This window comes from Callospermophilus lateralis, chromosome 8 (assembly GCF_048772815.1).
Source record: "Callospermophilus lateralis isolate mCalLat2 chromosome 8, mCalLat2.hap1, whole genome shotgun sequence".
NCBI lineage: Eukaryota > Metazoa > Chordata > Mammalia > Rodentia > Sciuridae > Callospermophilus > Callospermophilus lateralis.
In genome coordinates, this window is record NC_135312.1 from 60330022 (window position 1) to 60354720 (window position 24699).

Genomic DNA, 24699 nt, shown 5'->3' on the forward strand with positions numbered 1-24699 from the left:
ATAAAGGTCCCAACTCTCCTGTTGGTATACCTAGATAAGGCCTTATCCAATTTATGTCTCCTAATAACTTTTGAAAGTCATTAAGTGATTTGAGTTGATCTACTCGTATTTGAATTTTTGGTGGACGGACCATGGTTGAGGATAATAGAACTCCTAAATAATTAATTGGAAAATTTAATTGTACTTTATCTATTGCTATCTCTAGATTATAATTTTTTAATAAGTTTGTAAGTGTGGCATAACAGTCTAGCAATGTGTTTTTAGCTTTGTGTGCTAATAATACATCATCCATATAGTGAAATATTTGTAGTTCAGGATTTTGATTTCTAAGTGGCTGGATTGCTTTGTTAACATAAATTTGACACATAGTTGGGCTGTTAGCCATCCCTTGAGGGAGTACTTTCCATTCATATCTCTGATCAGGACCTTCATGATTCAGTGCAGGGATAGTAAATGCAAAACGTGGACTATCCTCAGGATGAATTGGAATTGAAAAAAAACAATCTTTAATATCTATAACTAAAACATACCAAGTTTTTGGCAAAGCAGACAATTGAGGAATCCCCGACTGAGCAGGTCCCATAATAACCATCTCATTATTAATGGCTCTTAAATCTTGCAATAATCTCCATTTACCAGATTTCTTTTTGATGACAAAAATGGGAGTATTATGGGGAGATACAGAAGGTTGTATATGTCCTTCTGCTAATTGTTGTTTGACCAGATCATGGGCTGCTAGTATCTTTTCTTTAGTCAGGGGCCACTGAGGAACCCATACTGGTCTTTCTGATTTCCAAGTAATTTTTATTGTCTCAGTGGCCCTTTCTGAAAATCCAACCCATGTCTGTCTGTTCCTTGATCTATTTGTATTGGTGCTGCTATACCTTGTTCTTGTTTTCCTAATCTTTTTCCTTTCCTAAAACCTTGTCTAGTCATAATAGTGGGTGCATTTTGGTTGATGTTATTTGTTAATGTCAAACCTAATTGATCTAGGACATCTCGTCCCCATAAATTTATAGGAAGATGATCCAATACATATGGCTGTATAGTTCCTTCACATCCTTCAGGATCCTTCCAATCTAATACCATTGCACTTCTATGGGGATTAGTCGCCACTCCTAGGCCTCGAAGCGTTTGAGTGGCTTGTTGTAATGGCCAATGTTTTGGCCATTCTTGAAGAGAGATGATGCTAAGGTCTGCACCTGTATCCAGTAGCCCATTAAATTCATGTCCTTGAATATTTAGTTTTAGCATGGGGCGAGAATCTAAATTTAAAGACAGCATAGCCCAATCTACACCTGTGGAGCCTAATCCCTTGGAACCTCTTTCTATAGCACGACTGGAAAATTTATCATGTAGGCTTGGTATTATTAGTAACTGTGCTATTCTATCTCCTGGTGAAATTACTGATATACCATTTGGAGAACTGGCTATAATTTTTATTTCACCTTCATAATCGGAATCAATTACCCCAGGACTTATCATAAGTCCTTTTAGAGTAGAAGAGCTGCGTCCCAATAATAAGCCTACTGTTCCTTTGGGAAGAGGTCCTTTCACCCCTGTGGGAATGATTTGAACTCCCATCTCTGGAGTTAGTACTGATCTGGCGGAGGCGCAGATGTCCAACCCTGCGCTCCCTCTGGTTTGTCTGATGAGGGATCTGATGGACAATGTGTCCTGGGCACTACCCTGATAGGGTTGCTGGGTTCCTCCAGTGCTCCGTATATTTGTGGTTTTGGGCCCCGGAGCATTGGGCCCCCCTGTCCATTTTTTGGCAATGGAGCCCAATGCCTTTCTCCACGATATCGTGGATAAACACTTGGTCCTTGTTCGTTTTTTGATAATGGAGTACCCTCTATGGTGGTTTGAGAATGGCATTCATTAGCCCAATGTCTCCCTCTATGGCATCGTGGGCAAATACCCGGTATTCTACTCCTTTGATACCTAGTTTTGTTAAACCCTCCTCCTATGGGGCAATTCCTTTTAAAATGTCCTGTTTGTTCACAATTGTAGCATGTTCTTGGCCTGGAATCTAAAGCCCGTTTTACTGCAGCTGCCACAATTTGCCCTTGTTCATTAATGTCTCTGGCATCTAAAGCCTGTTTTACTGCAGCTGCCACAATTTTCCCTTGTTCATTAATGTCTCTGGCATCTAAAGCCTGTTTTACTGCAGCTGCCATGACTTGCTCTTGTTCATTAATGTCTCTACATAATTTAATATATGTGTTTAAATCTTCATGTTTCCATGGTCTAATGATATCTCTGCACCAACGATTCGCTTGGTCATAAGCCAGTTGTTTTATTAATGGCATTGCTTGTTCTGTATTCCCAAAAACTCTGGTAGCTGTTTGAATAAGCCTATCTACAAATTCAGCATAAGATTCATTAGTTCCTTGTATTATCTTAGATAATTGACCTTGTAAACCTCCATGTCCTTGTAAAGTCTTCCATGCCTTAACTGCATCTACAGCAATTTGTAAATATACACCAGGATCATATGCAATTTGTTGCTGCTGATCTTCATAAGGTCCCTTTCCTAACAACATATCTAGATTTCTCTGAGGATAACCAGCTGCTGCATTTCGCCTAGCCGTCTCCTTGCAAAATTCCTCATTGGCAACCTTCCATAACAGGTATTGTCCTCCATTTAGCACAGTTTTATACATATTAGCCCAATCTGCTGGCGTCATGTTCAAGTTGGTAATGGATTCGACCAAGCTTACAGTGAAGGGTGCTTGAGGACCATAGGTTGTTACAGCCTCTTTTAGCTGCTTCACTGTTTTGAAATTTAAAGTATGGTAAATTCGCTGCCCTCCTACCTCAAATACAGGGCATGTTAATACTTGAGATCCTGTCTCAGGATCTGAACTATCCACTGCGGGGGTTGGGGGCCTCTCAGCATATGAAGGTGGCCTTGTCAGTTGGACACTTACGTCCTCTGGTGATAGAAAGGTGTTAGTAGCAGTCTCCTGTAGAGGTGGTGCTGTTGGTTGGACACTTAAGCCCTCTGGTGATAGAAAGGTTTTAGTAGCAGTCTCCTTTTGTAACTTTCCCCCTGATGGCTTTTTCTGCTCTAAACTTTCTTTCTCTGTCTGATTAGCTCGAAAGACCTTCTCTTTTACTTGAATCTTTTCCTCTTTCTGACTAACTTGAGAGACCTCCTCATTTACTTGAATCAATATGTCTTCTCCTTCCTCTACCTTTGTCTGAATTGAAGGTTTTGGACTAAGAAAACCAGATACCTCTTGATACTTCTTCTGGATTTTTGATGGGCTCCCTTCATGCCGGAGAAAAAACTAAAGATGTTATAGCTCATTGCTTACAAAATTTTGCCACTGTGGGCGTTCCAAAACAGTTTAAAACAGATAATGCCCCTGGTTATACTTCTACCTCTTTTAAACAATTTTGCTCATCATTTGGCATTACTCATATAACAGGAATCCCAAACAATCCACAGGGACAAGGCATAGTTGAAAGAGCTCATCAAACTATTAAAATGTACTTATTAAAGCAAAAAGAAGGAATTGGGAAGGGGTATATATTCCCCAAAGATAAACTTAAAATAACCCTTTTTACTCTAAACTTTTTAAATTTGGATTCATCAGGGCTTAGTGCTGCGGAAAGGCATATGTGTCCAAAAAATGTATATAAGCCCAAGGTACTTTGGAAGGATATTCTAACAGGACAATGGAAAGGTCCTGACCCAGTAATTGTCTGGAGTCGGGGGTCTGTTTATGTGTTTCCACAGGGAGAACAGCAGCTGATTTGGATTCCAGACAGATTAACTATAGCGATTTCTACAGACCAAAAAGAAGATGTGATATTCAGAACTCCAGTTTGGTTATTCTTACATCTGCGACAGAACCAGAATGCTTTTTTCAATATCTATTTTATTATTGCCCTTTCCCATATATTTTTTTTTTTGAGCTTATACAGACCTAGGTTAATGTTTTGCTGATCAGTTCTATTTTTTGACTATAGAGTTTTTAAACATTGCAATGGAGATTTCACCTGTAAAAAGTTATAAGGCCTTTACTATTATGTTATGTGTTGTATGTATTATGTGTGCACACTTGTGTTTTGTGTTTCAATGTACGTATGTCCACATGTCATATATGATGAGTGCTCATGAAAAAATGGATCCAAATAATTTTTTTTTATTCACGTGATTTAAATGGTTTAATTTAAATTGGGTAAACAGCTGTTGAAGATTGTTTTAAAATGTGAACAAAAAAGGAGGTTAACAGATCTGTTTGTTTACTTTCACCTTTCCTTTTCATTATATTTAATAATTCTCTTAAAGATAATGTAAATTGTTAAGAAAATTGTTTTCTTTTATTGCCTTCTGGAACGTTACATAATTTTTTCTTTAGCCATTATTGCCAAAATTCCTATCTTCATCCCAGTGCTGGTGAAGACAATGTAAATTGTTAAGAAAATTGTTTTCTTTTAATGCCTTCTGGAACGTTACATAATTTTTTCTTTAGCCATTATTGCCAAAATTCCTATCTTCAGTGAAGACAATGTAAATTGTTAAGAAAATTGTTTTCTTTTAGTGCCTTCTGGAATGTTATATAATTTTTCTTTAGCCATTATTGCCAGAATTCCTATCTTCATCCCAGTGCATGAAGACAAAGATAAAACCAATCTACAGCTTCTGCAATAGCCATCACTGAACTGCTTGCAGAACTTGCCTGGACTATGTATCACTTATATGCATTGTGAACTCACTTGTATGCATTGTGAACTATCTGTTGGTGCAGCAACTTCTGGTAGTGTTGGGGTATTTATGCTGATGGTGTCATCGGTGGTACAATTTTTCCAAAAGGAGCCGTCAGCTGGCTTGGTGTATCTTCCTCCCTTCTGTTTGTCATGATCGTTCAGCTAAAATTTGGGGGCCAACAGAGGTGAGGCAAAGAACCTCACCCCCCCGCTGGTACGAAGACCTCTACACAGGTGTGGCTGTATACTGGACTGGTAGTCAATGACGGGTAAGATCCAATTACTATGGTACCAACCTAAGACAGGAGGCTGACGCCTTGAGGTCAGCTCATCCAATAATGGGTAAGGACCATATGTACTATTGGACAACCTAAGGCAGACACGGTCCCTAAGCCACATGCTTCTTGTTTAAACAGAGAGGGGGAGATGTTGAGAGCCACAGCCGAAGGGGCTGCAGCAAACTTTCAGACTGCCAGCTGATGATTGGCTCACAGCGGCCCCAGCAACACCTAGCTGATTGGCTCCTCTGTGGAGATGCTCATTGAGCTGTTTCCCTGCCCTTTCAGACTACCAGCTGATGATTGGCTCACAGCAGCCCCAGCAACATCTAGCTGATTGGCTCCTCTGCGGTGATGCTCATTGGGCTGTTTCCCTGCCCTTTCAGACCACGGAGCTGCTCATTGGGGAACTTTTTTGGCTCCGCCCATGCGACCCAGCCAATCGGCCTCAAGAGCAGGAGGATTGTGGGAGGAAGAGGTTGTTGGGGTGTGTGGCTTGTGGGAAGCCGGTGGTGGCAGTTGGGCTCTGAGGGTTTTTTCCTGAGGAGCTGTTTTGTTTATCTTGTGTGGTTCTAAAAATAAAGTTAGTTTCTTTTGACAAGTGGCTCCTGAATTGTGCCCAGCCAGACTGCGGCAAAAAAGGATATTTCTGTGATACTTTGTTATGGCAGCCCTGGGAAACATAGATTTTGATCCTGGGAAGAAGGGTTCTTCTTTAACCCAAATATCTAAAACTATGAAAGTAGCTTTGGAATTGGGTCATGGGTAGAAGTGTTTTGAAGAGCATGATAGAAAAATCCTGTATTGCCTTGAAGAGATGATTAATAGAAATATGGATTTTTTTTCTTTTTTTAAAATTTGTTTTGATTAGTTACACATGATGGTACAACATCTTGACATATCATACATTTGATCAGATGGGATATATTTTCTCATTTTTCTGAGTGTACAAGTTGCAGAATAGAAATATGGATATTAAAAGGGATTCTGCCGAGGACTCAAGATATGAAGAACATAGGAGAGAAAGCTTCTGTTGCTTTTTGGGGAGACATTCCACATTCAAAACATAACAAGAAACAAAAGTGGATATTTAGTTGATTTTTCAGACAAAATGTTGAAGGTGTAGTCAGTGTCCCTTGCTGCTTATAGTAAAATGGGAAGTAGAAAAGTAAATTAGACAAAGAATTGTTAAAGAATTGTTAAGCAAAAAGGAACAAGCACTTGATTATTTAGGAAATTCCCAAACTATTCAGATCAGAAAGAATGCTGAAACTAGGAAAGTCACTGTTAGAAAAGTATATTCTTGGGAGAGGGTCAAGGTGTGACTAGAAAACTTTTTGCTTATGAGACTCCACATGTGACTCATAGATTAAAGTCAGCCATCTCAGTAGATGCCAGAATTAGAAACAGGGCTATCCAGGAAAGCTCTGTGGAGAACCCTCTTGTATAGTGGCATAGATCTTTATGATATATACAGAAGGCACAAAGATTTGAGAATATTATATAGTAGAAACACCGACCACTTGAACTGAAGGGGTCAGAGGTAACAGGAAATGAAGGAAAGCTCTTGGACTTCTTGGATTCTACAGGAATGAAATGGTCTGACAGAGCTAGTTGGTAGCAAATACGTATTATCTTTCAAGAAAAAGGAAGAATGACTCCAAGGGTTGAACCGAAGGTGCCACAGAGACTCCACAGGAGCCCATGATAGAACATCAAGCTGTAAAGAATAATAATAAAGCCTTGAAATCTATAGAAATTTGCCCTGCTGGTTTTAGAACTTGCTCAGTACTGGGCACTTCTATAATTCTAATTTCTTTTTCTTTTTTGGAAGGGGAATATCTATTGTGTTTCTGTCACATCATTATATTTTCTTTGTTACCATTTTTTCATTTTAAATTATTTATTTTTTTAGATATACATGACAGTAGAGTATATTTTGACATATTGTACATGCATGGAGTATAACTTATTCTAATTAGGATCCCATTATTGTGGTTGTACATGATGTGGAGTTACAGTGGTCTTGTATTCATATATGAACATAGCAAAGTTATGTTGGATTCATTCTTCTGTCAATCCTTCCCGTACTCCCTCCTGCCCTTCATTTCCCTGTCTAATCCAATGACTTCTATTCTTCTACTTGCATTATTGTGTGTTACCATCGCATATCAGAGAGAACATTGGCCTTTGGTTTTGGGGGACTGGCTTATTTTACTTAGCATAATAGTCTCTATTTCCATCCATTCACCAGAAAATGCCATAATTTCATTTTCCTTTATGGCTGAGTAATATTCTTTTGGGTATATACCACATTTTCTTTATCCATTTATTTGTTGAAGGGCACCTAGGTTGGTTTCATAGCTTAGCTATTGTGAATTGAGCTGCTATAAACATCGATGTGGCTGTATCACTGTAGTATGCTGATTTTAAGTCCTTTGGGTATATGCTAAGGAATGGGATAACTGAGTGAAATGGTGGTTCCATTCCAAGTTTTCTGAGGAATCTCCATACTGTTTTCCAGAGTGGTTGCACCAATTTTTAGTCCCACCAGTACTGTATGAATGATCCCTTCTTCCCACATCCTCACCTATATTTATTGTTACTTGTTTTCTTGATAATTGCCATTGTGCCTGAAGTGAGATGAAATCTCAGTGTAGTTTTAATTTGCATTTCTCTAATTGCTAGAGATGTTGAATGTTTCTTCATTTTTTTTCACCATTTGTATTTCTTCTTCTGTGAAGTATTTGTTCAGTTACTTTGACCATTTGTTGTTTGGGTGATTTGTTTTTCCTGGAAATTAATGACTGGTACTGGTACTAAAGAATTTCTCTTATTCTGTAAGCTCTCTTTTTATGTTCTTGATTGTTTTCTTTGCTGTGAAGAAGATTTTTAGTTTAATATCATCCCACTTATTGATTCTTAATTTTATTTCTTGCACTTTAGGAGTCTTGTTGAGGAATTCAGTTCCTAAGCCAACATTATGGAGAGTTGGGTCTAATTTGTCTTTTTGTAGGTTCAGGGTCTCTGGTCTAATGCCTAAGTCCTTGACCCACATTGAGTTAAGTTTTGTGCAAGGTGAGAGATAGAGGTTTAATTTTATTCTGCTACATATGGATTTCCAGTTTTCTCAGCCCTATTTGTTGAAGAGGCTATCTTTTCTTCAATGTATGTTTATGGCGCCTTTGTCTAGAGTGAGACAATTGTATTTATGTGGGTTTGTTTCTGTGTCTTCTATTCTGTACCATTGGTCTACATGTCTATTTTGGTGCCAATATCATGTTGTTGTTGTTGTTGTTTTTTTTCCACTATTGCTCTTTAGTATAGTTTAGGGTCTGGTATTGTAATGCTTCCCGCTTCCATTTTCTTGCCAAGGATTGCTTTGGCTATTCAGGGTCTCTTGTTTTTCCAAATGAATTTTATGACTGATCTTCCTATTTTATGAAGAACTTCATTTACATTTTAATAGGAATTGCATAAATTTGTATTTAATTAAATTTGTAGCACTTTTGGTACTATGGCCATTTGACAATATTAACTCTGCCTATCAAAGAACATGGGAGATCTTTCTATCTTCTTAGGTCTTCTTCAATTTCTTTCTTTAGTGTTCTGTACTTTGCAGTATATAGGACTCTCACTTCTTTTGTTAGGTTGATTCCCAAGTATTTTAATATTTTTTGAGGCTATTGTGAATGGGATAATTTTCCAAATTTCTCTTTCAGCTCATTCATCATTGGAACTGATGAAGGAAATTGATTTATGGGTGTTAATTGTATATCTTGCTTCTTTGCTGAATTCATTTATGGGTTCTAGAAGTTTTCTGGTTGAGTTTTGTGGGTCTTCTGTATAAGGAATCATGTCATCAGCAGATAAGGATAATTTTAACTCTTTTTTCCCCTTTTATATCCCTTTAATTTCTTTCTTTTGCCTATTTGTTCTGCCTAGAGTTTCGAGGACCATATTGAATAGAAGTGGTGAAAAAGGGCATCCCTGTCTAGTTCCAGTTTTCAGAGGGAATGCTTTCAGTTTTTCTCTTTTTAGAATGATGTTTGCCTTGGGTTTAACATATATAGCTCTTTCATTGTTGAGGTATGTTTCTCTTATCCCTAATTTTTCTGGTGCTTGAAACGTGAATGGATGCTATATTTTGTCAAATGTTTTCTCAGCATCTATTTTGATAATAATGTGATTCTTGTCTTTAAGTCTGTTGAAGTGGTGAATTACATTTTTTTAAAGTCAGGGTTTTAAAAAATATTTTATTTTTTAGTTATAGTGGATAAAATACCTTTATTTTATTTATCTATTTTTATGTGGTGCTAAGGATGGAACCCAGGACCTTGAACATGCGAGGTGAGTGCTCTACTGCTGAGCCACAATCCCAGCCCCAGTGAATTACATTTTTTGATTTCCATATGTTGAACAAACCTTGCCTCCCTGGGAAGAACCCTGTTTAATCATGGTACAATATGTCTTTCATATGTTTTTTCTATGTAATTTGCCAGTACTTTGTTAAGAATTTTGGCATCTATATTCACCAGGAATATTGGTCTAAAGTTTTCTTTTTTGATGTAGCTTTGTCTGGTTTTGGTAGCAAGGTGATGCTAACTTCATAGAATTAGTTTAGAAGGATTCCCTCCTTTTCTATTTCATGGAATAACTTAAGGAGAATTGGCGTTAGTTCTTCTTTGAAGGTCTGGTAGAACCCACTGAGAATTTGTCTGGTCCTAGGCTTTTCTTTGCTGGTAGGCTTTTAATGGAATTTTAAATTTCATTCCTTGAAATTTATCTGTTTAAATTGTGTATATCCTCATGATTCAACTTGGGTAGGTCATATGTCCCTAGAAATTTGTTAATGTCTTCAAGATTTTCTATTTTATTGGAGTGTAAATTTTCAAAATAATTTCTAATTATTTTCTGATTTCTGTAGTGTTCATGGTGATATTTCCTTTTTCATCATGAATTTTATTAATTTGAGTTTTTCCCCTTTCCCTTGGTTAGCTTCATTGAGGATTTATTGATTTTATTTATTTTTTTTTCAAAGAACCAACTTTTTGTTTTGTTGAATTTTTTAATTGATTTTTAAAATTTCAATTTCTTTGGTGTTGGCTCTGATTTTAATTATTTCCTGTGTTCTTTGGTGGTTTTTCCTTTTGCTATTGTTTTGTTCTTCTTTTTCTAGAACTGTGAGATGTAATGGTAGGTGATTAATTTGATGAATTTCTATTCTTTTCATGAATGAGCTTAATGCAATGAACTTTTCTCTTAGAATCACCTTTATATAGTGTCCAAGAGACATTGATTTTTAATGCTAAATAATATTGCATTGTGTATATGTACCACAGTATTTTTTCCACTCCAATTATTTTGTTGATTTATACTATATTGAGACACTATGCTGGGAAAACTGATCAGAGTTATTTGGGATGTTCATTGTGCTTATAATTCAAGAGGGCTTTAGACATGTCAAGCTGAGCCCTGACAGCCCCGTCCTTACAGCCCACTTCTTGTCACCTATCCTATGTGGCCTCTATGGGCCTAGTTTTATTTATTTATTTATTCATTCATTCATTCTAATCATGATGATAGAAAGCTCTTTGATTCATTGTACACAAATGGAGAAGAATTTTTCACTTCTCTGGTTGTGCATGAAGTAGAGTCACATCATTTATGTAATCATACATGTACTTAGTGTATTGATGTACATTTCATTCCCCAATCTTTCCTACCCTTTTTTCCCTTCCTCCCTCCCCTTTGCCCCATCCAAAGTTCCTCCATTTATCCCATGCCTTCCCCTATGGATTAGCATCTACTTATCAGACAAAACATTCAGCCTCTATTTTTTTTTTTTTGTGAGATTGGCTTATTTTGCCTAGCATGATATTCTCCAACTCCATCTGTTTACCTTCAAACGACATAATTTTATTCTCTTTTAATGCTAAGTAATATTCCATTGTGTATATGTACCACAGTTTCTTTATCCATTCATCTATTGAAGGGCATCTAGGTTGCTTCCACAGTTTAGCAATTGTGAATTGTGCTTTTATAAACATTGATGTGGCTGCATTACTATAGCATGCTGTTTTTAAGTCTTTAGGGTATCAACCAAGGAGTGAGGTAGCTGGGTCAAATGGTGGTTCCTTTCCAAGTTTTCTAAGGAATCTACATACTTCTTCTGGAGTGGTTGCACCAATTTGCAGTCCCACAAGCAATGTATGAGTGAGCCTTTCCACCCATATCCTCACCACTAATTATTGTTGCCTGTATTATTGATAAGTGCCATTCTGACTGGTGTGAGATGAAATCTTAGAGTAGTTTTGATTTGCATTTTTTAATTACTAGAGATGTTGAAGGTGTTTTCATATATTTGTTGATCAATTGTGTTTCTTCTTCTGAGAAGTGTCTGTTCAGCTCCTTAGCCCTTTTATTGATTGGGTTGTTTGTTTTTAGGTGTTAAGTTTTTTTGAGTTCTTTGTATATCCTGGACATTAGTGCTCTCTCTGATGTGTGACTGTCAAAAATATGCTCCCAAAATGTAGGATCTATCTTCACTTAATTGTTTCTTTTGCTGAGAAGAAGCTTTTTAGTTTGAATTCATCCTATTTATTGATTCTTGATTTTATTTCTTGTGCTTTAGGAGTCTTGTTAAGGAAGTCAGGGCCTAATCCAACATGATGAAAATTTTGACCTATTTTTTTCTTCTATTAAGTGTAGGGTATCTGGTCCATTATCTAGGTCCTTGGTCCACTTTTAGTTGAGTGATTGGGGTTTAGTTTAATTTTAGTTTATTTTAGTTTAATTTATGGTGAGATATTGGGGTTTAGTTTAATTTTACTGCATATGGATTTCCAGTTTTCCTAGCACTATTTGAAGAGTCTATCTTTTCTCCAATGTATGTTTTTGGTGCCTTTGTCTAGTATGAGATAACAATATTTATGTGGGTTTGTCTCTGTATCTTCTATTTTGTACCATTGGTCTACATGTCTATTTTGGTGCCAATACCATGAAGTCTTTGTTACTATAGCTTTGTAGTATGGTTTAAGGTCTGGTATTGTGAAGCCTCCAGCTTCATTCTTCTTGCTAAGGATTGCTTTGGCTATTTGGGGTCTCTTATTCTTCCAAATGAATTTCATGATTGCTTTTTCTATTTCTATAAGGAATGATGTTGGGATTTTAATAGGAATCACATTGAAATTGTAGAGCACTTTGGGTAGTATGCCATTTTGACAATATCAATTCTGCCTATCCAAGAGCATGGGGAATCTTTCCATCTTTTAAGGTCTTCTTCAATTTCTTTATTTAGTGTTCTGTAGTTTTTATTGTCGAGGTCTTTCACCTCTCTTGTTAGATTGATTCCCAAGTGTTTTATTTTTTATTTTTATTTTTTTGAGGCTATTGTGAATGGGTGGTTTTCCTAATTTCTCTTTCAGAGGATTCATCACTGATGTATGGAAATGCATTTGATTTATGGGTACTGATTTTATATCCTGCTACTTTGCTTAATTTATTTATTAATTCTAGAAGTTTTCTGGTGAAATTTTTAGATCCTCTAAGTATAGAATTATACAATTGGCAAATAATTATAGTTGGGTTCTTCTTTTCCTATTTGTATCTGGTTAATTTCTTTCATCTGTCTAATTGCTCTGGCTAGCATTTCAAGAACTATGTTGAATAGAAGTGGTGAAAGAGGGCAATTCCTGTCTTGTTCCAGTTCCATTCCAGGGAATGCTTCCAATTTTTCTCCATTTACAATGATGTTGGCCTTGGGTTTAGTATAGATAGCTTTTACAATGTTGAGATATGTTCCTACTTTCCCTAGTTTTTCTAGTGTTTTGAACATAAAAAGGTTTTGTACTTTGTTAATGTTTTCTCTGCATCAATTGAAATAATCATATGATATCTTTAAGTCTGTTGATATGATGGATTACATTTATTGATTTCCATATATTGAGCCAAACTTGCATCCCTGGAATGAACCCCATGCAATCATGGTGCACAATTTTTAAAATATGTTTTTGTATGTGATTTCTTAAAATTTTATTGAGAATTTTTGAGTCTCTGTTCATTGAGGATATTGGTCTGAAATTTTCTTTCTTTCACGTATCTCTATCTGGTTTTGTATCAGGGTGATACTAGCCTCGTAGAATCAGTTTGGAAGGGTTCCCTCCTTTTCTATTTCATGGAATAATATGAAGAGTAATGGTATTAATTCTTCTTTGTAGGTCTTGTAGAACTTGGCTAAGAATCTGTGTTATCCTGGCTTTTTCTTGGTTGGTAGGCTTTTGATGGCATCTTCTGTTTTATTGCTTGAAATTGATCTATTTGAGTTGTGTATGTCTTCCTGGTTCAGTTTGGGTAGGCCATATGCCTCTAGAAATTTGCAGGGGTCTTTGAGGTTTACTATTTGGCTGGAGTATACATTTTCAAAATAGTTTCTAATTATCTTATGTATTTAAACAGTGTTTGTCATGATATTTTCTTTTTCATCACGAATTAGTAATTTGAGTTTTCTCCTTCTTTTCATTAGGGTAGCTAAGGGTTTGTCAATTTTATTTATTTTTTTTAAAGAACCAGTTTTTTGTTTTGTCAATTTTTAAATTTTTTTTTGTTTCAATTTCATTGATTTCAGTCCTAATTTTAATTATTTCCTATCTTCTACTTCTTTTGGTATTGGTTTGTTCTTGTTTTTCTAGGGCTTTGAGATAATGTCAGGTTGTTTATTTGTTGAATTTTTTTGTTTTTAATCAATGACCTTAATGCAATGAACTTACTATTAGAACTGCCTTGATAGTGACTCAGAGATATTTATATGTTGTATTGGAGTTCTCATTTACCTCTAAGAATTTTTTTTTATCTCCTCCCATAGTCTTCTGTTATCCATACATCATTCAACAATGTATTATTTAGTGTTGGAGTAGCTTCTAATTTTTATTTTATCATTGATTTCTAATTTCATTCCATTATGGTCAGATAGAATGCAGGGTAGGCTCTCTGTTGTTTTGTATTTGCTAAGACTTGCTTTGTGGCATAACATATGGTCTATTTTGGAGAAGGATCCATGTGCTGCTGAGAAAAAAAAATTGTATTAATTTGTTGCTGATTATAGTATTCTGTATATGTCTGTTAAGTCTAAATTATTGATTATTTTATTTAATTCTATAGTTTCTTTGTTTGGTTTTTGTTTGGAAGATCTATCCAGTGATGAAAGAGGTGTGTTAAAGTCACCCAGTAATACTGTGTTATGGTCTATTTTATTCTTGAAGTTGAAAAGGGTTTGTTTGATATACATAGATGCCCCATTGATTGGGGTATAGATATTTATGATTGTTATATCTTGTTGATGTATAATTCCCTTAAGTAACATGAAATGACCTTCTTTATCCCTTTTCACTAACTTTGGCTTGAATTCCACTTTATCTGATATGAGGATGGAAACCCCTGCTTGTTTATGTGATCCATGTGAATGATATTTTCCCCCATCCTTTCTCCTTCAGTCTGTGGATGTCTTTTCCTGTGAGATGAGTCTCTTGTTGGGTCTTTTAAGAAAGTCTAATCTGCCAGTCTGTGTCTTTTATTTGATGAGTTTAGGCCATTGACGTTCAGGGTTATTGTTGAGATGTGGTTTGTATTCCCTGTCATTTTGGTTTAATTTTTATTTTTCATTTGCCTTGGTTTCTCCTTTGATTGGCCTTTCTTTTAGTGGAGTTCCTCCCTTTGAAGATTTTCATTGTTGTTTTTCATTTCCTCCTCATGGAATATTTTGCCAAGAATGTTGTGCAGTGCAGGCTTTCTTGCTGTAAATTCTTTTAACTTTTGTTTATTATGGAAAGTTTTTATTTAATCATCAATCTGAAGCTTGATTTTGCTGGATTATAATATTCTTAGTTGGCATCCATTTTTTTTTAGAGTTTGGTATATATTGTTCCAGGATCTCCTGGCTTTGAGGGTTTAGGTTGAAAAATCTGCTGAGATATGAATTTGTCTTCCCATATACATAAATCTGATTCCTCTCTCTGTGGCCTTTAAAATTCTATCCTTATTCTGTACTATGCATTTTCATTATAATGTGTCTTGGTGTATATCTATTGTAATTTTGTACATTTGGTGTCTGTAAGCCTCTTGTATTTTATTTTCCAATTCATTCTTCATGTTTGGGAAATTTTCTGATATTATTTCATTGAAGGGGGATATCAATGTTTATGGCACCTAGTGCAATGAATATGTAGCCATAAATCAATTAGCTTCTATTTTGACATTTACAGTTTTGTCACTCTAAACAGAAGTGATAACAGTTTTCTTCTACCACATAGTCAGTAGGTTTGCATAAGTGTTTACAGTTTCTCATGGTGGACAGAGTGAGGTAGAATGTGATTGTCATGAGGTAGGATGTGAGAATATAGAGGTATTAGATTATAGGTCTAGTGAAAGGGTAATCAAAAGAAGTTGGCTGTTAGCATGAAAAAAAAAAAGAGAAAGATGAAACTCCATGCAACAGGATGATGTCTGTTAGCACACCTAACAGAGATACCTCTGGTACAAACAGGCCCACAAGGGACCTTGGTGACAGTTTTCCAGGTCCTGATTGTTGTCCCTAGATGGAAGCAGCCATATCCCTAGTTGATGGTAGCAGTAGTATCAATCCTGTAGGTACCTTGATGTTGGGCTTTCAGGCCCCACTCAGTGTCCCAAGGTGGAAGCTGCCCCAACTAAAGATGGCAGAGGCAGCAGAGGAGGTAACCCAAGATGGCAGTGGAGGCATCCCAAGGTGGAAGATGGGCTGTACAATGGCATTTGGTGGCCTATTCAGTGATGCTGCAGTGTGATGTGCAGTGCTGCAATGGGCAGCTGCCTCCTGACCCTGTCCAATGTCCCATGGTGGAGATTACCATGTGGGAAGAGCTATGGCCATGGCTGCAATGTCCCAAGATGGAGGCATTTGGGTAGAGCCACAAGTTGTGAATTGGGAACCACATTGTGGTGTTCCTCTCTGGTGTGGTGGGAAGCATGGTGGGATAAGTATAAGTATTTTTTTTTTTAAATTTTACCCCTGATTTCTTCAGCTACCCATTGGCATTTAATACAATATTATTTAGTCTCCAGTTTTCAGAATACCTTCTATTTTAATAATTTTATCATTGGTTTCTAATTTTAGTCCATTATGATCTGATAGAATGCAAGATATTATCTCTATTGTTTTTTTTATTTGCTAAGCATTGCTTTGCGTCCCAAGATATGGTCTATTTTGTAAAATGATCTGTGTGCTGCTGAGACGAAAGCATATTCAGTTATTGATGGATAAAATATTCTATACATGTCTATTAAGTCTAAATTGTTAATTGTATTTTTTAGTTCTATAGGTTATATATTTATTTTGGTTTGGAGGATCTATCCATTGATGAGAGAGGTGTATTAAAGTTACCCAATAATATTATGTTCTGGTATATTTGATTCTTGAAATTGAGAATGATTTGTCTGATGCCCATAAATGCTCCATTGTTTGGGGCATGAATACTTATAACTGTTATATCTTGTTGATGTATAAGTCCCTTAAGCAATATGAAATGTCCTCATTTGTCCCTTCTAATAACTTTGGTTGGAAGTTCACTTTATTTCATATCAGGATAGAAACCCCTTCTTGTTTACAAGAGCCTTGTGAATGATGTTATTTTCCTTGTACTTTTACCTTCAGTCTGTGGATGTCTATGCCTATGAGGTGAGTCTCCTGGAGATAGTTGGGTCTTGTTTTTTAATACAATCTTCCATTCTGTGTCTTTTCATTGATGAGTTTAGGTCATTTACATTCAATGTTATTATTGAGAAATGACTTTTATTCTCTGTCATTTTGATTTATTTTTGGTTTTTAATTTGAATTTAGTTTCTCCTTTGATTGACTATCCTTCTTGTATAGTTTCTCCTTTTTGGTGGTTTTCAATTTTATTTTTCATTTTTTCTTCAAGAAATATTTTACTGAGTATGTTTTATAGTTCAGACTTTCTAGTTGTGAATTCTTTTATTTTAGTTTGTCATGGAAGGTTTTTATTTTATTGCCTATTCTAAAACTTAGTTCTGCTGAGTATATTATTCTTGTCTGACATCATTTTCTTTCAGAGCTTGGTATATATTATTGGAAGATCTCCTAGCTTTGAGGGTCCTGGTTGAGAAATCAGTTGAAATTTGGATTGGTTCCCCCCTAAATGTGGCTTGTCACTTTCCTCTGGCAGCCTTTAAAATTCTATGCTTATTCTGTATGTTAGGCATTTCCATAATAACATTTCTTGGTATGGGTCTATTGTAATTTTGTATATTTGGAGTCCTATAAGCCTACTGTGTTTGGTTTTCCATAATAAAATGGAAATTCAAATTTTATTTTTAAGGCTAGGGAAATTTTCTGATATTTATTTGAAAAGATTGTGTATTCCTTTGGTTTGTATCTCCAAGCCTTCATCTATCCCAATAAATCTTTAATTTGACCTCTTCATATTATTCCATATTTCTTGGAAGTTCTGTTCATGGTCTCTTAACATCATTTCTTCATGGACAACTTTATTTTTAAGATTATATATTTTGGTTTTATTGCCTGAAACTATGTCTTCCAAGTGATCTAGTCTGTTGGGAATGCTTTCCACTGAATTTTTAATTTGGTTATTGTCTTCTTCACTTTTTTTTTTTTTAGAGAGAGAGAGTGTGTGTGTGTGTGTGTGTGTGTGTGTGTGTGAGAGAGAGAGAGAGAGAGAGAGAGAGAGAGAGAGAGAGAGAGAGAATTTTTTTTAATATTTATTTTTTAGTTCTCGGCGGACACAACATCTTTGTATGTGGTGCTGAGGATTGAACCCGGGCCGCACGCACACCAGGCGAGTGCGCTACCACTTGAGCCACATCCCCAGCCCTGTCTTCTTCATTTTGATGATTTCTGCTTGATTTTTTTTTTCAGAATCTCCATCTCTTTCTTGAAGTGATTTTTTCACTTCTTGTATTTTCTTTCTTATTTTACTCCTTACATCATCCTTTACCTTGTAGATCATTTTAACTTGTGTGCATTCTAAATACATTTCTGAAATTTTTTTCCAGTGAGATTTGAGGGCATTCTATTATTGAAATATTTTGGTTTGTTTCAGGTGATTTGTTCCCTTGATTTTTCATGTTGTTTATGTGTATACCTATCTAACAGTATGGATCTGGTGTAATAGAGTTTCTACCCTGTGAAATTATAGTCTTCAGTACCTCACCATTTAGGGGGAGACAAATAATAACAACAACCAGACAAGTAATAAGAACAACCAATGCAAACAGTGTACTGCATTAAGCCAAATAGTCCCTGCTATGAAATCTATAATATTAATTGTCACAATAAAGAGAAATGATGAGATCAGTTATTGCTCACAGTAAAAACAATTTGCAAAAGTGTTTACAATTTCAAATGGTAGAGAGAGCACAAAAATGATGCAGGAAGTGATGATTATGAGGGAGAAAGAGCAAAGATTGAAATAAATAATTAAAGGAAGAGTGAAAGAGAGAACAAGAGATTGGTTGTTAGCAGAAGAAAAGTGAGGAAAGCAAGGGAAACAGTTAAGTGAGAGGAAAAAATATGTAAACTGAAAATTTAATAAAAATAAGAGTATACAAAACAAAATCAAAATATACTGATCAAAGATTCTAGTCTTCAAAGCACTGATCCATGAAAAACAACTGCCTTCAAAAAATGCTAGAAATGAGAAAAAAGAAAGAAATATGAATATGTATAAGTGTCAATGAACCATTCAGATCACAATTAAACCTACAAAGGAAAAAAGAAAGATAAAAAGAAAAAAAGTCTCCATGAAAAGTTAAAGAATTGTTTCTATTGGAGCTCAAAATATTCTCATCAGTGTTGGATGGGCTACAGTATGATGTCTGCTTCATTCTCAGGGTGGGGTCACTGGAATATTCCATGAGAGAAAATCTCTTTGGTGGAGCTTCTGAGGCAGGTTTTAGGCTCAGGTAGGCTGTAGGTTCTTTATTGAATGGTGATTGATCTGAAAATTTTAAGTTAGTGCACCTCCAAAACTCAGCAGTTGCTGGTTCATGCTGGAGACTATTCCCCAGGGATCACCCCTGGGTTCCCCTCCTGCAGTGGAGGAATGAATATTTAGTCTACTTTGTAACCTGTGGATCCCATGTTTCCTGGTCTGTCGGGTCAGTCTCCAAACTCAATCTCTCCTGCCTCTGCCCTTTTGAATTCCTGGCTGGGTCTCCAAGCCAGTTCCGAAAGTGGCAGGTTTGGAGGGTTGGGGGAGAGCTACATAGGTCTCCACAATCTATTCCTCTGTGTAGACCCCTCTGCACGTTTGATTTTCTGCTAGTCACTTAGGCACACTCCATGTCATGCAATGTGGGTTTGCCAGTACTCTATTTTGGACCAAGCTCAGGTTTGCCAGGAATCAGTCCCCCAGCTACTGACTCCTGTGCTGTGGCTACAAAATGCTTCCTTCCTATGTCCTCTGTGGGCAGCAGGGAGAGATGTGGCTTCTTTCCTGCATGCCTTTCAGTTCTTTGATCTCTGATTTCTCTGTACCCAGACATGTCCCAAGCCTCCTAAAAATGTGAACTTCTTTAATTTCCTTATCCCTCCACTTTGCTCATAGGGGAACTGCTCTGTCTGGCACTGCTGCTGGCAGCAGTGGCACTGGCCCTGGGAATTTCTTCCTTATTTTATTATATCCAACCTCTTGAGTCCCTGATCTGCTTTGAATGTCCAGTATTAATTCCCAGTAAAGTCCCCCTGCCTATTTTCACCATGTTGTTGAGAAGTTTCATATATTCTTTGTTTTGTTTCATGCCCTAGAGCAGCCAGGAAAGTGACTTCCTCTATTCTGCCATCCTGAAAAACTCCTGATCTATATTTGAGAATGTATTTTTTTGTATGCCTTCATGTTGTATAGGAATGCTACTCTGCCTGTTCTTCTCTTTCGAATTACCATTGGGATTTGACCTCTATAGTTTTTAATTCATTTTTATGCAGATTTATTTTCCCTAAACTTTAGAAGGCATTTAACTTATATAGCTTTCCTAACTTCTCAGAACTTCCTCTGTTACTGTTTTAGTATTACAAAAAAATTACAAGTTCCTTTCTGAGAGTTCCTGACTCAGTTCTTTTGCACACTCATCTGCACCTTCTTTCCCATGTCTCTATCGCTCTGACCTACTTTATTTAATTCACAGTAGTTTCTCCTTATCATGGGATTGTGCTCTATCCTGGTAAGTCTTGGAGTTCATTTTTGAGAATTCACAGAGACAAGAGTACCCCAGGTTCCTGATTTCCTACCCTAGATTCCTTCTACTCAATGACTATCAGGTTGGACAAAAACCCTTACAATTTCAGTTGTGGCTCTGCATTTGTCCTGTAGATTTCTAGTAGATACCTGTTCGCTATATCGAAATACTTTTTTTTTCAGTTCTGTCAGATGCTCTGTTGTTTTCCTGTGCACATATAAGATGAAAAGTACACAGTTAACATCTGTATTTCCCCCTTCCCCCATGCTCACATTTTTGGAATTTTAGGGATATCATACTATCTAGTTTGTTTGTTTTTAGGGATATCAGACTATTTAGTTTGTGTGATTTTTTTTATTTGGTTCATGCATATTGTGTTTTACTCTTTAGCTCTTTGTATGAGGATTCAGGAAGACCCAGAATCTGTGATGTTTCCATTGTTTCCATCTTCTCTGAGTCCTCCTCAATCGGTACTTTTTAGTGTTTATATTAGTGACTTATCAGCAGCATTTATTTCCTGACCTATTTTCCTTTCCTTCATTGGATTCAGTAACCATGCTCTCCTGATTTTCTTATTTTTCTTAACCTACTGTCTTAGTCTCTTTTGTGGTCACCTCTTCTTTTGGCTATCTCATCAACCTCCATGTTCCTAAGGGTTCTGCTCCTGACTATTTTTTTCTTTCCCCTTTATACACTGTATTGAGACTGTAATATCTTTGACCCCTATGACTTAAATATGTGTATGGCTTTGAAATTTTCCTCCTGAGATATATACCTGAATGTCTAGTTTCTACTAGCTATTTCCATTTGGATGTCTCCCATGACATTCAAACTTGGGAACACATCAAATCAAACAAGATAAAAAATGTTCAATTCCTGTTTTGCTATTTATCCAGAAATTTGGGTGTTATTTAAGAGGTGGAAAATAAATTACAATATATTTTTACTCCAAGGAGAGTTAATTAGAGATGTAAAAATTGTTATTGTTGTTGTTTAGTGATGTTTACTCTAAGCAGAGGAGCAACATTGTAGTTCTGCTTATTTGCATTTCTTTCCTAGGGTCTTCACCCATGTCTCTCATATTCAACCAATTATTATATATTGTTGGATTTTTTCTCTGTTAAGTTTCTCAAATCTATTCCCTTTCCTCTATTCCTTTTGTTACTGGTTTAGTTTAAATCATTGTCATATCTCACTTTAGCTGCTTCTGGTCCTCACTTTCAAGTCATGATTCAGTGTTCACCTCTATGCTTTTTAAAACTAAATTTTATTTGTTGCTATAAACAAATAGACAAAGAAGCAAATGAAACTGCAATCTCTGCCTATACCCTATTGTATACACTAGAAGTTCTTTAAAAAAAATAAGCCTTCCTTCAAGAACTAGATCCTGTCTTAGCATTAAGATGAGATTTGTCACTTTTATCTCTGTTACGTGTCAAGCATATAACCATATGCTAGTATGATGTTGCCATACTATTCCTGAACACACCATACTATTTGCAATATCCTTGCCTTTGTATATGTTTCTTCTTCTTCTCTCTCCATTCTTTCCTTTCCTTTCTTTGCTAGGGCAATTCCTGCTAATCCTTTAACTTCTATTATTCCTTCAAATTTCTGTTTTCCCTAAGCTTTCCATAACCCCACATCCCAGCCATAGCTTCAGTACTTTTCCTCACACCTGTGTGACTACAGGCTTTTTGTAGGAATTTACAAGATTTAATATCATTAGTGATTTAATTTCAAATCTCTTATGATTAAATAGACTCAGAGGCAGTTATAAGACATAATAGAGGGAAGGATCTCTGTACTCCTTACCCAGTACCCACTAGTCATAACATCTTGAAAAACTATAGTATAGTGTTATAGCCATTATATTGATACTGATACAGTTATGGTGTTAGGAATGCCCCAAACCTTAAGAACTTCTTATGTTGCCCTTTTAACCCATAATCACCTCTTCTTGCCCTACTCCCTCCTTAGCATTTGATATCACATTTTTTCCTCCATTTCTATAATTTTATCATTTTGAGGGGGTTATATATATTCATATAATATGGATCCTTTTGTGATTGGCTTCTTTTTTTTTCTACTGAGGATAATTTCTTGGAGATTCATCCAATATGTTGTATTTATCAGTATTTTGCTTTTTTTTTATTACTGATTAGTATTCTAGGATGTACCACAGTTTGTTCAACCATTGACCTGTTGAAGGACATCTGGGTTGTTTCTAAGTTTGGGATATTACAAATATAACAACCATAAACACTAGTGTATATGTCTTTGTGAAAACATAATTTCTCACTTCTATGTGATGAATGTGCCAAAATGTGTTTGTTGGGTCATGGTCTTATGGTAGGTACATATTTAGTTTTATAAGGACTTCCTAACAATTTTATACTAAAATTTCAAAGAGCAACTGAGAAAATAGTGTCACATTAATATCTTTAGATTGAACAGTTACCACGGGAGGTCAAACCCAGAGGCCCAAATCCACGCACACCAACTTGCACAGGACCCAGATCCAGGATGCAATAGCATTCATTGAGGGACACCAGCAGGGTCTGGAAGCCCAACATCAAGGTGAGATACAGACAATCTCTACTGGTACTACAAGAATATAGGGAAGAAACTGTAATATCTCAGATCCACACTGCAAGAAAGGACACATAGACAACATGAAAAAACAAGGGAGGAAAGTGCCCCAAACAAACCAGGATACTATAATAACAGAACCCATGGACAGTGAAGTTGATGAAATGTCAGAAAAGGAGTTCAGAAGGTTTATAATTAAAATGATCTGTGAATTAAAGAATGACCTAAATGAGCAAATACATGCAAAAACTGATCACTCCAACAAAGAGATAACAGAGCAAATACAGGTAGCAAAAGATGACTTCAAAAGAGAGATAGAGACTCTGAAAAAAAAAACCCCAGTCAGAAATCCTTGAAATGAAGGATACAATAAATCAAATAAAAAACTCAATAGAAAGCATACCCAACAGACTAGATCACTTGGAAGAAAGAACATCAGATAATGAAGATAAAGTATATAATCTGGAAAATAAAGTTGATCACATATTGAAGATAGTTAGAAACCATGAGAAGAACATCCCAGAATTATGGAATAGCATCAAAAGAACAAATCTAAGAGTTATTGGGAGGGAGGAAGACAGAGTTTCAAACCAAAGGAATGCACAATCTCTTCAATGAGATAATATCAGAAAATTTTCCAAGCATGAAGAATGAATGGGAAAACCAAATACAATAGGCTTACAGGATACCAAATGTACAAAATTACAACATATCTACACCAATCTACTTTATAATGAAAATGCCTAGCATACAGAATAAGGATTGAATTTTTAAAGCTACAAGAGAGAGGAATCAGATCACATAGAGGGGGAGACCAATTCATATCTCAGCAGATTTTTCAACCCAGACCCTCAAAGCCAGGAGATCGTGGAACAACATATACCAAGCGCTAAAAGAAAATGGATGCCAACCAAGAATCTTACATACAGCAAAACTAAGCTTTAAATTTGATGATGAAATAAAAACCTTTCATGATAAACAAAAGTTAAAAGAATTTACAACTAGAAAGCTTGCACTAAAGAGACCCTCATCACTATACAGAATACATGTATGAGGATGTGAATTTGGTGTCAACATATATAATCAGAGATATGATAAATTATGGTATAATGGTGTATTAAGAATTGTAATGCCAGCTGGCGTGGACCGAGTGTCAGACCTGAGGAGGAGCCCAGCCGGCACGGGGCGGGCAGCTTGGGTGCAGACCAAGGAGGCACAGACCCGCTTTGCATGCGGGTCACCAGACCGAGCTCTGGACAAACACAAGGTCTCCCCAGCACCCCCCCACCTCACCAAACACCTTATGAGGGAAACAGACAGAACCCATATTGGAAAATCCCATCAACCCTTAAAACCCATCAACCGGTGGGCATGGCTACCAGCACAGTTCTGCAGCTGATCAGGTACCTGGTTTCCAACTCCCCCACCCTTAGCTGAGATAACTCAAAATTTTTCCCAGAAGCTTTTGCGGGGGTGTAGCTATCAACGCAAAACAACAACTGTACAGGCACCTGGTTTCCATCTCAGAGACTAAGAGCAGGGAGGGTATAGGTGGAAGCTCAAGTCCTCTCACACCTGAACCACCCTGAATGCAGAAACTCAAGCTAGGAATAGACAACACCTACTGGAAGAAAAGAAAAGAGTTATGAGAGGTTTTTTTTTTTTTTTTTTTTTTTTTTTTTTTGCTTTCTTTTCTTCTTTCTCTCTTCTCATCCATTCATCCATTCTCCTCTACCCTTACCCCTCTGGTCCTCACAACCTCAACTCAACATATGTGAAACCAAGAACTTTGCATGAAATAGGACTTTAACAACTGAATCACCAGAATAATATAATATAGAGGAATTGCATATGCCCCATC